Genomic DNA, 16365 nt, shown 5'->3' with positions numbered 1-16365 from the left:
TTAGAAAAAATTTCCCCAGGAATCCCCCCGAAAATAATGACCCACGTCGCAAACTAACCCTCCAAAATTCTATCGACATAAGTTACTTCACAAACTTTTGCGTTTCCCACGGAATTCATCACGATTATCATCAGTGCCAGCTGATAAATCGAAACGACTCACTTTGACCTTTACATTTTGCTTTTACGCTCCTGGTCCATCGATGGCTAAAGTTGGGAATGACTTCCAGGAGATCCCTTAGCAGCCCTGTCCACAAAGGACAAGACTGTGCTCTAAGACCTTTCCGTCATTCCATAAATGCTGACAGCGAAGTCCCAGGAAACACTACACTCACTACACTTCAATCAAGAATCTGAAAAAAAAAAGAGAAGGGTAAAGATTGGGAGGATAATCATTCGGAGGATTCCGCATGAATCATAATCTCGAAGAAGTGGTATCACACCAATACTCACCGAGTCTCGATTCTGATCAATACGGGAATTCAAGTCTACTGCTACTCCTTATAACTTATGTTTTTTAGACTTTTGCCACCAACTTCTGTCATGCTGTAAGAAGTTAAAGTTCAAGAAAAAATATTCAACAGTGAAATTGATAAGAATTTACCTGTTGTAGGTGCTGACAGGTGCATCATCTCATTATATTGCCAGTTCTGAGAGTGAAATGGTTTGATTCGAATTATCTGATTCATTAACTTTCATATGAAAAATAAATGATTATCTTCTGTTCTCTAGATGGTTTGTTACTCCACTGAAAAAAAAGAAGGGTAAAGATTAGGAGGAAAATCATTCGCAAGGAGTCCGAAAAATCATAATCTCGAAGAAGTGGTATCACACCAATACTCACCGAGTATAAGAAAACCATCTCGATACTGATAATCACGGAAATCCAAGTCAACTGCTGCTACTTATAACTTATGTTGTTTAGACTTTTGCCACCAACTTCTGTCATGCTGTAAGAAGTTAAAGTTCAAGAAAAGATATTCAACAGTGAAATTGATAAGAATTTACCTGTTGAAGGTGCTGACAGGTGCATCATTTCATTATATTGCCAGTTCTAAGAGTGAAATGGTTTGATTCGAATTATCTGATTCATTAACTTTCTTATGAAAACTAAATGATTATTTTCTGTTCTCTGGATGGTTTGTTACTCCACTGAAAAAAAAAGAAGGGTAAAGATTAGGAGGATAATCATTCGCAAGGAGTCCGAAAAATCATAATCTCGAAGAAGTGGTATCACACCAATACTCACCGAGTATAAGAAAACCATTCTCGATGCTGATAATCACGGAAATCCAATTCAACTGCTGCTACTTATAACTTATGTTGTTTAGACTTTTGCCACCAACTTCTGTCATGCTGTAAGAAGTTAAAGTTCAAGAAGAAATATTCAACAGTGAAATTGATAAGTATTTACCTGTTGTAGGTGCTGACAGGTGCATCATCTCATTATATTGCCAGTTCTAAGAGTGAAATGGTTTGATTCGAATTATCTGATTCATTAACTTTCTTATGAAAACTAAATGATTATTTTCTGTTCTCTGGATGGTTTGTTACTCCACTGAAAAAAAAGAAGGGTAAAGATTAGGTGGATAATCATTCGCAAGGAGTCCGCATAAATCATAATCTCGAAGAAGTGGTATCACACCAATACTCACCGAGTATAAGAAAACCATTCTCGATGCTGATAATCACGGAAATCCAAGTCAACTGCTGCTACTTATAACTTATGTTGTTTAGACTTTTGCCACCAACTTCTGTCATGCTGTAAGAAGTTAAAGTTCAAGAAAAGATATTCAACAGTGAAATTGATAAGAATTTACCTGTTGTAGGTGCTGACAGGAGTGACAGGTGCAGTATCTAATTATATATTCAGTTCTGAGGACAAAATCTTTCGAGACAAACTATCTGATCCATTAACTTTCTACTGAAAAATAAATGATTATCTTCTGTTCTTCAGATAATACGTTACTGCGTTAAATATTTACGTATTGAATCTTCAATACTACCCATTTTGTCAGTAACGTATATCAAAATTCAATTTCGAATGATATAAAATATATGACATTATCGAATATACTTATTATCTTGTCTTGTACCTACTTTCTTTACCTTTTTTGTACACTCAACACTTATATCGCGACGAAATAATAATTTAGTCGAAACGGAATTACGCTAAGAAATGAATCAATAAGATGAGAAAAAACTTTAGTCGCAAATTTGTTGAATCTGATCTTGAAGAGTCATTGATTCTAAGGAGAGCATCAAGAGAAAATTCCTCGAAGATGAGTTGATCATTTCGTAGGAATTTTCCTAGGAATCATCCCAAAAATAATGACCCACTTCGCAATCAAACCCTCCAGAATTCTATCGACATAAAGTTGTTCCACAAAATATTGCATTTCCATTGAAATAATTATACCGCTACTAAAGGACTATCAGAAGTATATCGATAAGATGAGAAGATACTTAGTGTCGTGAATATAGAAAATGTGTTCTTGAAGGTTCATTCATTCTGAGGAAAGCACTACAAGAAAATTCTTCAAAGATGACATGGTCATTTCGAAGGAATTTCCCCAGGAATTTTCCCGAAAATAATGACCCACTTCGCAAACAAATCCTCCAGAATTCTATCGACATAAAGTTACTCCACAAAATATTGTACTTCGATTTAAATAATTGGACCGCTACTGAAGGACTATCAGAAGTATATCGAAAAGATGAGAAGATACCTAGTGTCGTGAATGAAGAAAATTTGTACTTGAAGGAATTTAGAAAAAATTTCCCCAGGAATCACCCCGAAAATAATGACCCACGTCGCAAACTAACCCTCCAAAATTCTATCGACATAAGTTACATCACAAACTTTTGCGTTTCCCACGGAATTCATCACGATTATCATCAGTGCCAGCTGATAAATCGAAACGACTCACTTTGACCTTTACATTTTGCTTTTACGCTCCTGGTCCATCGATGGCTAAAGTTGGGAATGACTTCCAGGAGATCCCTTAGCAGCCCTGTCCACAAAGGACAAGACTGTGCTCTAAGACCTTTCCGTCATTCCATAAATGCTGACAGCGAAGTCCCAGGAAACACTACACTCACTACACATCAATCAAGAATCTGAAAAAAAAAGAGAAGGGTAAAGATTGGGAGGATAATCATTCGGAGGATTCCGCATGAATCATAATCTCGAAGAAGTGGTATCACACCAATACTCACCGAGTCTCGATTCTGATCAATACGGGAATTCAATTCTACTGCTACTCCTTATAACTTATGTTTTTTAGACTTTTGCCACCAACTTCTGTCATGCTGTAAGAAGTTAAAGTTCAAGAAAAAATATTCAACAGTGAAATTGATAAGAATTTACCTGTTGTAGGTGCTGACAGGTGCATCATCTCATTATATTGCCAGTTCTGAGAGTGAAATGGTTTGATTCGAATTATCTGATTCATTAACTTTCATATGAAAAATAAATGATTATCTTCTGTTCTCTAGATGGTTTGTTACTCCACTGAAAAAAAAGAAGGGTAAAGATTAGGAGGAAAATCATTCGCAAGGAGTCCGAAAAATCATAATCTCGAAGAAGTGGTATCACACCAATACTCACCGAGTATAAGAAAACCATCTCGATACTGATAATCACGGAAATCCAAGTCAACTGCTGCTACTTATAACTTATGTTGTTTAGACTTTTGCCACCAACTTCTGTCATGCTGTAAGAAGTTAAAGTTCAAGAAAAGATATTCAACAGTGAAATTGATAAGAATTTACCTGTTGAAGGTGCTGACAGGTGCATCATCTCATTATATTGCCAGTTCTAAGAGTGAAATGGTTTGATTCGAATTATCTGATTCATTAACTTTCTTATGAAAACTAAATGATTATTTTCTGTTCTCTGGATGGTTTGTTACTCCACTGAAAAAAAAAGAAACTTAAAGATTAGGAGGATAATCATTCGCAAGGAGTCCGCATAAATCATAATCTCGAAGAAGTGGTATCACACCAATACTCACCGAGTATAAGAAAACCATCTCGATACTGATAATCACGGCAATCCAAGTCAACTGCTGCTACTTATAACTTATGTTGTTTAGACTTTTGCCACCAACTTCTGTCATGCTGTAAGAAGTTAAAGTTCAAGAAAAAATATTCAACAGTGAAATTGATAAGAATTTACCTGTTGTAGGTGCTGACAGGTGCATCATCTCATTATATTGCCAGTTCTAAGAGTGAAATGGTTTCATTCGAATTATCTGATTCATTAACTTTCTTATGAAAACTAAATGATTATTTTCTGTTCTCTGGATGGTTTGTTACTCCACTGAAAAAAAAAGAAGGGTAAAGATTAGGTGGATAATCATTCGCAAGGAGTCCGCATAAATCATAATCTCGAAGAAGTGGTATCACACCAATACTCACCGAGTATAAGAAAATCATTCTCGATGCTGATAATCACGGAAATCCAAGTCAACTGCTGCTACTTATAACTTATGTTGTTTAGACTTTTGCCACCAACTTCTGTCATGCTGTAAGAAGTTAAAGTTCAAGAAAAGATATTCAACAGTGAAATTGATAAGAATTTACCTGTTGTAGGTGCTGACAGGAGTGACAGGTGCAGTATCTAATTATATATTCAGTTCTGAGGACAAAATCTTTCGAGACAAACTATCTGATCCATTAACTTTCTACTGAAAAATAAATGATTATCTTCTGTTCTTCAGATAATACGTTACTGCGTTAAATATTTACGTATTGAATCTTCAATACTACCCATTTTGTCAGTAACGTATATCAAAATTCAATTTCGAATGATATAAAATATATGACATTATCGAATATACTTATTATCTTGTCTTGTACCTACTTTCTTTACCTTTTTTGTACACTCAACACTTATATCGCGACGAAATAATAATTTAGTCGAAACGGAATTACGCTAAGAAATGAATCAATAAGATGAGAAAAAACTTTAGTCGCAAATTTGTTGAATCTGATCTTGAAGAGTCATTGATTCTAAGGAGAGCATCAAGAGAAAATTCCTCGAAGATGAGTTGATCATTTCGTAGGAATTTTCCTAGGAATCATCCCAAAAATAATGACCCACTTCGCAATCAAACCCTCCAGAATTCTATCGACATAAAGTTGTTCCACAAAATATTGCATTTCCATTGAAATAATTATACCGCTACTAAAGGACTATCAGAAGTATATCGATAAGATGAGAAGATACTTAGTGTCGTGAATATAGAAAATGTGTTCTTGAAGGTTCATTCATTCTGAGGAAAGCACTACAAGAAAATTCTTCAAAGATGACATGGTCATTTCGAAGGAATTTCCCCAGGAATTTTCCCGAAAATAATGACCCACTTCGCAAACAAATCCTCCAGAATTCTATCGACATAAAGTTACTCCACAAAATATTGTACTTCGATTTAAATAATTGGACCGCTACTGAAGGACTATCAGAAGTACATCGAAAAGATGAGAAGATACCTAGTGTCGTGAATGAAGAAAATTTGTACTTGAAGGAATTTAGAAAAAATTTCCCCAGGAATCCCCCCGAAAATAATGACCCACGTCGCAAACTAACCCTCCAAAATTCTATCGACATAAGTTACTTCACAAACTTTTGCGTTTCCCACGGAATTCATCACGATTATCATCAGTGCCAGCTGATAAATCGAAACGACTCACTTTGACCTTTACATTTTGCTTTTACGCTCCTGGTCCATCGATGGCTAAAGTTGGGAATGACTTCCAGGAGATCCCTTAGCAGCCCTGTCCACAAAGGACAAGACTGTGCTCTAAGACCTTTCCGTCATTCCATAAATGCTGACAGCGAAGTCCCAGGAAACACTACACTCACTACACTTCAATCAAGAATCTGAAAAAAAAAGAGAAGGGTTAAGATTGGCAGGATAATCATTCGCAAGGATTCCGCATGAATCATAATCTCGAAGAAGTGGTATCACACCAATACTCACCGAGTCTCGATTCTGATCAATACGGGAATTCAAGTCTACTGCTACTCCTTATAACGAATGTTGTTTAGACTTTTGCCACCAACTTCTGTCATGCTGTAAGAAGTTAAAGTTCAAGAAAAAATATTCAACAGTGAAATTGATAAGAATTTACCTGTTGTAGGTGCTGACAGGTGCATCATCTCATTATATTACCAGTTCTGAGAGTGAAATGGTTTGATTCGAATTATCTGATTCATTAACTTTCATATGAAAAATAAATGATTATCTTCTGTTCTCTAGATGGTTTGTTACTCCACTGAAAAAAAAGAAGGGTAAAGATTAGGAGGATAATCATTCGCAAGGAGTCCGAAAAATCATAATCTCGAAGAAGTGGTATCACACCAATACTCACCGAGTATAAGAAAACCATCTCGATACTGATAATCACGGAAATCCAAGTCAACTGCTGCTACTTATAACTTATGTTGTTTAGACTTTTGCCACCAACTTCTGTCATGCTGTAAGAAGTTAAAGTTCAAGAAAAAATATTCAACAGTGAAATTGATAAGAATTTACCTGTTGTAGGTGCTGACAGGTGCATCATCTCATTATATTGCCAGTTCTAAGAGTGAAATGGTTTGATTCGAATTATCTGATTCATTAACTTTCATATGAAAAATAAATGATTATCTTCTGTTCTCTAGATGGTTTGTTACTCCACTGAAAAAAAAGAAGGGTAAAGATTAGGAGGATAATCATTCGCAAGGAGTCCGCATAAATCATAATCTCGAAGAAGTGGTATCACACCAATACTCACCGAGTATAAGAAAACCATCTCGATACTGATAATCACGGCAATCCAAGTCAACTGCTGCTACTTATAACTTATGTTGTTTAGACTTTTGCCACCAACTTCTGTCATGCTGTAAGAAGTTAAAGTTCAAGAAAAAATATTCAACAGTGAAATTGATAAGAATTTACCTGTTGTAGGTGCTGACAGGTGCATCATCTCATTATATTGCCAGTTCTAAGAGTGAAATGGTTTGATTCGAATTATCTGATTCATTAACTTTCTTATGAAAACTAAATGATTATTTTCTGTTCTCTGGATGGTTTGTTACTCCACTGAAAAAAAAAGAAGGGTAAAGATTAGGTGGATAATCATTCGCAAGGAGTCCGCATAAATCATAATCTCGAAGAAGTGGTATCACACCAATACTCACCGAGTATAAGAAAATCATTCTCGATGCTGATAATCACGGAAATCCAAGTCAACTGCTGCTACTTATAACTTATGTTGTTTAGACTTTTGCCACCAACTTCTGTCATGCTGTAAGAAGTTAAAGTTCAAGAAAAGATATTCAACAGTGAAATTGATAAGAATTTACCTGTTGTAGGTGCTGACAGGAGTGACAGGTGCAGTATCTAATTATATATTCAGTTCTGAGGACAAAATCTTTCGAGACAAACTATCTGATCCATTAACTTTCTACTGAAAAATAAATGATTATCTTCTGTTCTTCAGATAATACGTTACTGCGTTAAATATTTACGTATTGAATCTTCAATACTACCCATTTTGTCAGTAACGTATATCAAAATTCAATTTCGAATGATATAAAATATATGACATTATCGAATATACTTATTATCTTGTCTTGTACCTACTTTCTTTACCTTTTTTGTACACTCAACACTTATATCGCGACGAAATAATAATTTAGTCGAAACGGAATTACGCTAAGAAATGAATCAATAAGATGAGAAAAAACTTTAGTCGCAAATTTGTTGAATCTGATCTTGAAGAGTCATTGATTCTAAGGAGAGCATCAAGAGAAAATTCCTCGAAGATGAGTTGATCATTTCGTAGGAATTTTCCTAGGAATCATCCCAAAAATAATGACCCACTTCGCAATCAAACCCTCCAGAATTCTATCGACATAAAGTTGTTCCACAAAATATTGCATTTCCATTGAAATAATTATACCGCTACTAAAGGACTATCAGAAGTATATCGATAAGATGAGAAGATACTTAGTGTCGTGAATATAGAAAATGTGTTCTTGAAGGTTCATTCATTCTGAGGAAAGCACTACAAGAAAATTCTTCAAAGATGACATGGTCATTTCGAAGGAATTTCCCCAGGAATTTTCCCGAAAATAATGACCCACTTCGCAAACAAATCCTCCAGAATTCTATCGACATAAAGTTACTCCACAAAATATTGTACTTCGATTTAAATAATTGGACCGCTACTGAAGGACTATCAGAAGTATATCGAAAAGATGAGAAGATACCTAGTGTCGTGAATGAAGAAAATTTGTACTTGAAGGAATTTAGAAAAAATTTCCCCAGGAATCCCCCCGAAAATAATGACCCACGTCGCAAACTAACCCTCCAAAATTCTATCGACATAAGTTACTTCACAAACTTTTGCGTTTCCCACGGAATTCATCACGATTATCATCAGTGCCAGCTGATAAATCGAAACGACTCACTTTGACCTTTACATTTTGCTTTTACGCTCCTGGTCCATCGATGGCTAAAGTTGGGAATGACTTCCAGGAGATCCCTTAGCAGCCCTGTCCACAAAGGACAAGACTGTGCTCTAAGACCTTTCCGTCATTCCATAAATGCTGACAGCGAAGTCCCAGGAAACACTACACTCACTACACTTCAATCAAGAATCTGAAAAAAAAAAGAGAAGGGTAAAGATTGGGAGGATAATCATTCGGAGGATTCCGCATGAATCATAATCTCGAAGAAGTGGTATCACACCAATACTCACCGAGTCTCGATTCTGATCAATACGGGAATTCAAGTCTACTGCTACTCCTTATAACTTATGTTTTTTAGACTTTTGCCACCAACTTCTGTCATGCTGTAAGAAGTTAAAGTTCAAGAAAAAATATTCAACAGTGAAATTGATAAGAATTTACCTGTTGTAGGTGCTGACAGGTGCATCATCTCATTATATTGCCAGTTCTGAGAGTGAAATGGTTTGATTCGAATTATCTGATTCATTAACTTTCATATGAAAAATAAATGATTATCTTCTGTTCTCTAGATGGTTTGTTACTCCACTGAAAAAAAAGAAGGGTAAAGATTAGGAGGAAAATCATTCGCAAGGAGTCCGAAAAATCATAATCTCGAAGAAGTGGTATCACACCAATACTCACCGAGTATAAGAAAACCATCTCGATACTGATAATCACGGAAATCCAAGTCAACTGCTGCTACTTATAACTTATGTTGTTTAGACTTTTGCCACCAACTTCTGTCATGCTGTAAGAAGTTAAAGTTCAAGAAAAGATATTCAACAGTGAAATTGATAAGAATTTACCTGTTGAAGGTGCTGACAGGTGCATCATTTCATTATATTGCCAGTTCTAAGAGTGAAATGGTTTGATTCGAATTATCTGATTCATTAACTTTCTTATGAAAACTAAATGATTATTTTCTGTTCTCTGGATGGTTTGTTACTCCACTGAAAAAAAAAGAAGGGTAAAGATTAGGAGGATAATCATTCGCAAGGAGTCCGAAAAATCATAATCTCGAAGAAGTGGTATCACACCAATACTCACCGAGTATAAGAAAACCATTCTCGATACTCATAATCACGGAAATCCAAGTCAACTGCTGCTACTTATAACTTATGTTGTTTAGACTTTTGCCACCAACTTCTGTCATGCTGTAAGAAGTTAAAGTTCAAGAAAAAATATTCAACAGTTAAATTGATAAGAATTTACCTGTTGTAGGTGCTGACAGGTGCATCATCTCATTATATTGCCAGTTCTAAGAGTGAAATGGTTTGATTCGAATTATCTGATTCATTAACTTTCTTATGAAAACTAAATGATTATTTTCTGTTCTCTGGATGGTTTGTTACTCCACTGAAAAAAAAAGAAGGGTAAAGATTAGGTGGATAATCATTCGCAAGGAGTCCGCATAAATCATAATCTCGAAGAAGTGGTATCACACCAATACTCACCGAGTATAAGAAAACCATTCTCGATGCTGATAATCACGGAAATCCAATTCAACTGCTGCTACTTATAACTTATGTTGTTTAGACTTTTGCCACCAACTTCTGTCATGCTGTAAGAAGTTAAAGTTCAAGAAGAAATATTCAACAGTGAAATTGATAAGTATTTACCTGTTGTAGGTGCTGACAGGTGCATCATCTCATTATATTGCCAGTTCTAAGAGTGAAATGGTTTGATTCGAATTATCTGATTCATTAACTTTCTTATGAAAACTAAATGATTATTTTCTGTTCTCTGGATGGTTTGTTACTCCACTGAAAAAAAAGAAGGGTAAAGATTAGGTGGATAATCATTCGCAAGGAGTCCGCATAAATCATAATCTCGAAGAAGTGGTATCACACCAATACTCACCGAGTATAAGAAAACCATTCTCGATGCTGATAATCACGGAAATCCAAGTCAACTGCTGCTACTTATAACTTATGTTGTTTAGACTTTTGCCACCAACTTCTGTCATGCTGTAAGAAGTTAAAGTTCAAGAAAAGATATTCAACAGTGAAATTGATAAGAATTTACCTGTTGTAGGTGCTGACAGGTGCATCATCTCATTATATTGCCAGTTCTAAGAGTGAAATGGTTTGATTCGAATTATCTGATTCATTAACTTTCTTATGAAAACTAAATGATTATTTTCTGTTCTCTAGATGGTTTGTTACTCCACTGAAAAAAAAGAAGGGTAAAGATTAGGTGGATAATCATTCGCAAGGAGTCCGCATAAATCATAATCTCGAAGAAGTGGTATCACACCAATACTCACCGAGTATAAGAAAACCATTCTCGATGCTGATAATCACGGAAATCCAAGTCAACTGCTGCTACTTATAACTTATGTTGTTTAGACTTTTGCCACCAACTTCTGTCATGCTGTAAGAAGTTAAAGTTCAAGAAAAGATATTCAACAGTGAAATTGATAAGAATTTACCTGTTGTAGGTGCTGACAGGTGCATCATCTCATTATATTGCCAGTTCTAAGAGTGAAATGGTTTGATTCGAATTATCTGATTCATTAACTTTCTTATGAAAACTAAATGATTATTTTCTGTTCTCTGGATGGTTTGTTACTCCACTGAAAAAAAAGAAGGGTAAAGATTAGGTGGATAATCATTCGCAAGGAGTCCGCATAAATCATAATCTCGAAGAAGTGGTATCACACCAATACTCACCGAGTATAAGAAAACCATTCTCGATGCTGATAATCACGGAAATCCAAGTCAACTGCTGCTACTTATAACTTATGTTGTTTAGACTTTTGCCACCAACTTCTGTCATGCTGTAAGAAGTTAAAGTTCAAGAAAAGATATTCAACAGTGAAATTGATAAGAATTTACCTGTTGTAGGTGCTGACAGGAGCATCATCTCATTATATTGCCAGTTCCAAGAGTGAAATGGTTTGATTCGAATTATCTGATTCATTAACTTTCTTATGAAAACTAAATGATTATTTTCTGTTCTCTGGATGGTTTGTTACTCCACTGAAAAAAAAAGAAGGGTAAAGATTAGGTGGATAATCATTCGCAAGGAGTCCGCATAAATCATAATCTCGAAGAAGTGGTATCACACCAATACTAACCGAGTATAAGAAAATCATTCTCGATGATGATAATCACGGAAATCCAAGTCAACTGCTGCTACTTATAACTTATGTTGTTTAGACTTTTGCCACCAACTTCTGTCATGCTGTAAGAAGTTAAAGTTCAAGAAAAGATATTCAACAGTGAAATTGATAAGAATTTACCTGTTGTAGGTGCTGACAGGAGTGACAGGTGCAGTATCTAATTATATATTCAGTTCTGAGGACAAAATCTTTCGAGACAAACTATCTGATCCATTAACTTTCTACTGAAAAATAAATGATTATCTTCTGTTCTTCAGATAATACGTTACTGCGTTAAATATTTACGTATTGAATCTTCAATACTACCCATTTTGTCAGTAACGTATATCAAAATTCAATTTCGAATGATATAAAATATATGACATTATCGAATATACTTATTATCTTGTCTTGTACCTACTTTCTTTACCTTTTTTGTACACTCAACACTTATATCGCGACGAAATAATAATTTAGTCGAAACGGAATTACGCTAAGAAATGAATCAATAAGATGAGAAAAAACTTTAGTCGCAAATTTGTTGAATCTGATCTTGAAGAGTCATTGATTCTAAGGAGAGCATCAAGAGAAAATTCCTCGAAGATGAGTTGATCATTTCGTAGGAATTTTCCTAGGAATCATCCCAAAAATAATGACCCACTTCGCAATCAAACCCTCCAGAATTCTATCGACATAAAGTTGTTCCACAAAATATTGCATTTCCATTGAAATAATTATACCGCTACTAAAGGACTATCAGAAGTATATCGATAAGATGAGAAGATACTTAGTGTCGTGAATATAGAAAATGTGTTCTTGAAGGTTCATTCATTCTGAGGAAAGCACTACAAGAAAATTCTTCAAAGATGACATGGTCATTTCGAAGGAATTTCCCCAGGAATTTTCCCGAAAATAATGACCCACTTCGCAAACAAATCCTCCAGAATTCTATCGACATAAAGTTACTCCACAAAATATTGTACTTCGATTTAAATAATTGGACCGCTACTGAAGGACTATCAGAAGTATATCGAAAAGATGAGAAGATACCTAGTGTCGTGAATGAAGAAAATTTGTACTTGAAGGAATTTAGAAAAAATTTCCCCAGGAATCCCCCCGAAAATAATGACCCACGTCGCAAACTAACCCTCCAAAATTCTATCGACATAAGTTACTTCACAAACTTTTGCGTTTCCCACGGAATTCATCACGATTATCATCAGTGCCAGCTGATAAATCGAAACGACTCACTTTGACCTTTACATTTTGCTTTTACGCTCCTGGTCCATCGATGGCTAAAGTTGGGAATGACTTCCAGGAGATCCCTTAGCAGCCCTGTCCACAAAGGACAAGACTGTGCTCTAAGACCTTTCCGTCATTCCATAAATGCTGACAGCGAAGTCCCAGGAAACACTACACTCACTACACTTCAATCAAGAATCTGAAAAAAAAAAGAGAAGGGTAAAGATTGGGAGGATAATCATTCGGAGGATTCCGCATGAATCATAATCTCGAAGAAGTGGTATCACACCAATACTCACCGAGTCTCGATTCTGATCAATACGGGAATTCAAGTCTACTGCTACTCCTTATAACTTATGTTTTTTAGACTTTTGCCACCAACTTCTGTCATGCTGTAAGAAGTTAAAGTTCAAGAAAAAATATTCAACAGTGAAATTGATAAGAATTTACCTGTTGTAGGTGCTGACAGGTGCATCATCTCATTATATTGCCAGTTCTGAGAGTGAAATGGTTTGATTCGAATTATCTGATTCATTAACTTTCATATGAAAAATAAATGATTATCTTCTGTTCTCTAGATGGTTTGTTACTCCACTGAAAAAAAAGAAGGGTAAAGATTAGGAGGAAAATCATTCGCAAGGAGTCCGAAAAATCATAATCTCGAAGAAGTGGTATCACACCAATACTCACCGAGTATAAGAAAACCATCTCGATACTGATAATCACGGAAATCCAAGTCAACTGCTGCTACTTATAACTTATGTTGTTTAGACTTTTGCCACCAACTTCTGTCATGCTGTAAGAAGTTAAAGTTCAAGAAAAGATATTCAACAGTGAAATTGATAAGAATTTACCTGTTGAAGGTGCTGACAGGTGCATCATTTCATTATATTGCCAGTTCTAAGAGTGAAATGGTTTGATTCGAATTATCTGATTCATTAACTTTCTTATGAAAACTAAATGATTATTTTCTGTTCTCTGGATGGTTTGTTACTCCACTGAAAAAAAAAGAAGGGTAAAGATTAGGAGGATAATCATTCGCAAGGAGTCCGAAAAATCATAATCTCGAAGAAGTGGTATCACACCAATACTCACCGAGTATAAGAAAACCATTCTCGATACTCATAATCACGGAAATCCAAGTCAACTGCTGCTACTTATAACTTATGTTGTTTAGACTTTTGCCACCAACTTCTGTCATGCTGTAAGAAGTTAAAGTTCAAGAAAAAATATTCAACAGTTAAATTGATAAGAATTTACCTGTTGTAGGTGCTGACAGGTGCATCATCTCATTATATTGCCAGTTCTAAGAGTGAAATGGTTTGATTCGAATTATCTGATTCATTAACTTTCTTATGAAAACTAAATGATTATTTTCTGTTCTCTGGATGGTTTGTTACTCCACTGAAAAAAAAAGAAGGGTAAAGATTAGGTGGATAATCATTCGCAAGGAGTCCGCATAAATCATAATCTCGAAGAAGTGGTATCACACCAATACTCACCGAGTATAAGAAAACCATTCTCGATGCTGATAATCACGGAAATCCAATTCAACTGCTGCTACTTATAACTTATGTTGTTTAGACTTTTGCCACCAACTTCTGTCATGCTGTAAGAAGTTAAAGTTCAAGAAGAAATATTCAACAGTGAAATTGATAAGTATTTACCTGTTGTAGGTGCTGACAGGTGCATCATCTCATTATATTGCCAGTTCTAAGAGTGAAATGGTTTGATTCGAATTATCTGATTCATTAACTTTCTTATGAAAACTAAATGATTATTTTCTGTTCTCTGGATGGTTTGTTACTCCACTGAAAAAAAAGAAGGGTAAAGATTAGGTGGATAATCATTCGCAAGGAGTCCGCATAAATCATAATCTCGAAGAAGTGGTATCACACCAATACTCACCGAGTATAAGAAAACCATTCTCGATGCTGATAATCACGGAAATCCAAGTCAACTGCTGCTACTTATAACTTATGTTGTTTAGACTTTTGCCACCAACTTCTGTCATGCTGTAAGAAGTTAAAGTTCAAGAAAAGATATTCAACAGTGAAATTGATAAGAATTTACCTGTTGTAGGTGCTGACAGGTGCATCATCTCATTATATTGCCAGTTCTAAGAGTGAAATGGTTTGATTCGAATTATCTGATTCATTAACTTTCTTATGAAAACTAAATGATTATTTTCTGTTCTCTGGATGGTTTGTTACTCCACTGAAAAAAAAAGAAGGGTAAAGATTAGGTGGATAATCATTCGCAAGGAGTCCGCATAAATCATAATCTCGAAGAAGTGGTATCACACCAATACTAACCGAGTATAAGAAAATCATTCTCGATGATGATAATCACGGAAATCCAAGTCAACTGCTGCTACTTATAACTTATGTTGTTTAGACTTTTGCCACCAACTTCTGTCATGCTGTAAGAAGTTAAAGTTCAAGAAAAGATATTCAACAGTGAAATTGATAAGAATTTACCTGTTGTAGGTGCTGACAGGAGTGACAGGTGCAGTATCTAATTATATATTCAGTTCTGAGGACAAAATCTTTCGAGACAAACTATCTGATCCATTAACTTTCTACTGAAAAATAAATGATTATCTTCTGTTCTTCAGATAATACGTTACTGCGTTAAATATTTACGTATTGAATCTTCAATACTACCCATTTTGTCAGTAACGTATATCAAAATTCAATTTCGAATGATATAAAATATATGACATTATCGAATATACTTATTATCTTGTCTTGTACCTACTTTCTTTACCTTTTTTGTACACTCAACACTTATATCGCGACGAAATAATAATTTAGTCGAAACGGAATTACGCTAAGAAATGAATCAATAAGATGAGAAAAAACTTTAGTCGCAAATTTGTTGAATCTGATCTTGAAGAGTCATTGATTCTAAGGAGAGCATCAAGAGAAAATTCCTCGAAGATGAGTTGATCATTTCGTAGGAATTTTCCTAGGAATCATCCCAAAAATAATGACCCACTTCGCAATCAAACCCTCCAGAATTCTATCGACATAAAGTTGTTCCACATAATATTGCATTTCCATTGAAATAATTATACCGCTACTAAAGGACTATCAGAAGTATATCGATAAGATGAGAAGATACTTAGTGTCGTGAATATAGAAAATGTGTTCTTGAAGGTTCATTCATTCTGAGGAAAGCACTACAAGAAAATTCTTCAAAGATGACATGGTCATTTCGAAGGAATTTCCCCAGGAATTTTCCCGAAAATAATGACCCACTTCGCAAACAAATCCTCCAGAATTCTATCGACATAAAGTTACTCCACAAAATATTGTACTTCGATTTAAATAATTGGACCGCTACTGAAGGACTATCAGAAGTATATCGAAAAGATGAGAAGATACCTAGTGTCGTGAATGAAGAAAATTTGTACTTGAAGGAATTTAGAAAAAATTTCCCCAGGAATCGCCCCGAAAATAATGACCCACGTCGCAAACTAACCCTCCAAAATTCTATCGACATAAGTTACTTCA

The 16365-nt window shown here is 35.2% G+C and overlaps 6 long non-coding RNA genes across 7 annotated transcripts; all 6 read right to left on the bottom strand.

Moving 5' to 3' along the window:
- Positions 1 to 67: 67 nt before the first annotated feature.
- On the bottom strand, positions 68 to 1473 carry LOC123321979. Its single transcript, XR_006539006.1, has 3 exons — positions 1414 to 1473; positions 453 to 545; positions 68 to 352 (listed from the first exon to the last, which is right to left on the bottom strand). It is a non-coding gene; the product is annotated as an uncharacterized LOC123321979 (long non-coding RNA).
- Positions 1474 to 3853: 2380 nt separating this feature from the next.
- Positions 3854 to 6604, bottom strand: LOC123321977. Its single transcript, XR_006539003.1, has 3 exons — positions 6542 to 6604; positions 4016 to 4121; positions 3854 to 3917 (listed from the first exon to the last, which is right to left on the bottom strand). It is a non-coding gene; the product is annotated as an uncharacterized LOC123321977 (long non-coding RNA).
- LOC123321982 lies at positions 5602 to 6178 on the bottom strand. The gene is made up of 3 exons (XR_006539012.1): positions 6138 to 6178; positions 5987 to 6079; positions 5602 to 5886 (listed from the first exon to the last, which is right to left on the bottom strand). It is a non-coding gene; the product is annotated as an uncharacterized LOC123321982 (long non-coding RNA).
- Positions 6605 to 6622: 18 nt separating the features above from the next.
- LOC123321984 lies at positions 6623 to 8291 on the bottom strand. Of its 2 annotated transcripts, none has more exons than XR_006539013.1 (3): positions 7354 to 8291; positions 6783 to 6888; positions 6623 to 6685 (listed from the first exon to the last, which is right to left on the bottom strand). It is a non-coding gene; the product is annotated as an uncharacterized LOC123321984 (long non-coding RNA). The 2 variants fall into 2 exon arrangements; XR_006539014.1 differs by lacking the exon at positions 7354 to 8291 and adding an exon at positions 6947 to 6959.
- Positions 8292 to 8368: 77 nt separating this feature from the next.
- LOC123321978 lies at positions 8369 to 10993 on the bottom strand. Its single transcript, XR_006539004.1, has 3 exons — positions 10934 to 10993; positions 8754 to 8846; positions 8369 to 8653 (listed from the first exon to the last, which is right to left on the bottom strand). It is a non-coding gene; the product is annotated as an uncharacterized LOC123321978 (long non-coding RNA).
- Positions 10994 to 12761: 1768 nt separating this feature from the next.
- LOC123321685 lies at positions 12762 to 14980 on the bottom strand. The gene is made up of 3 exons (XR_006538907.1): positions 14921 to 14980; positions 13147 to 13239; positions 12762 to 13046 (listed from the first exon to the last, which is right to left on the bottom strand). It is a non-coding gene; the product is annotated as an uncharacterized LOC123321685 (long non-coding RNA).
- Positions 14981 to 16365: the final 1385 nt, after the last annotated feature.

The sequence above is a fragment of the Coccinella septempunctata genome, chromosome X (assembly GCF_907165205.1).
Source record: "Coccinella septempunctata chromosome X, icCocSept1.1, whole genome shotgun sequence".
Lineage (NCBI taxonomy): Eukaryota > Metazoa > Arthropoda > Insecta > Coleoptera > Coccinellidae > Coccinella > Coccinella septempunctata.
Note: the sequence above shows the minus strand (reverse complement) of the source record. Positions and strands in the feature narration are given on the sequence as shown.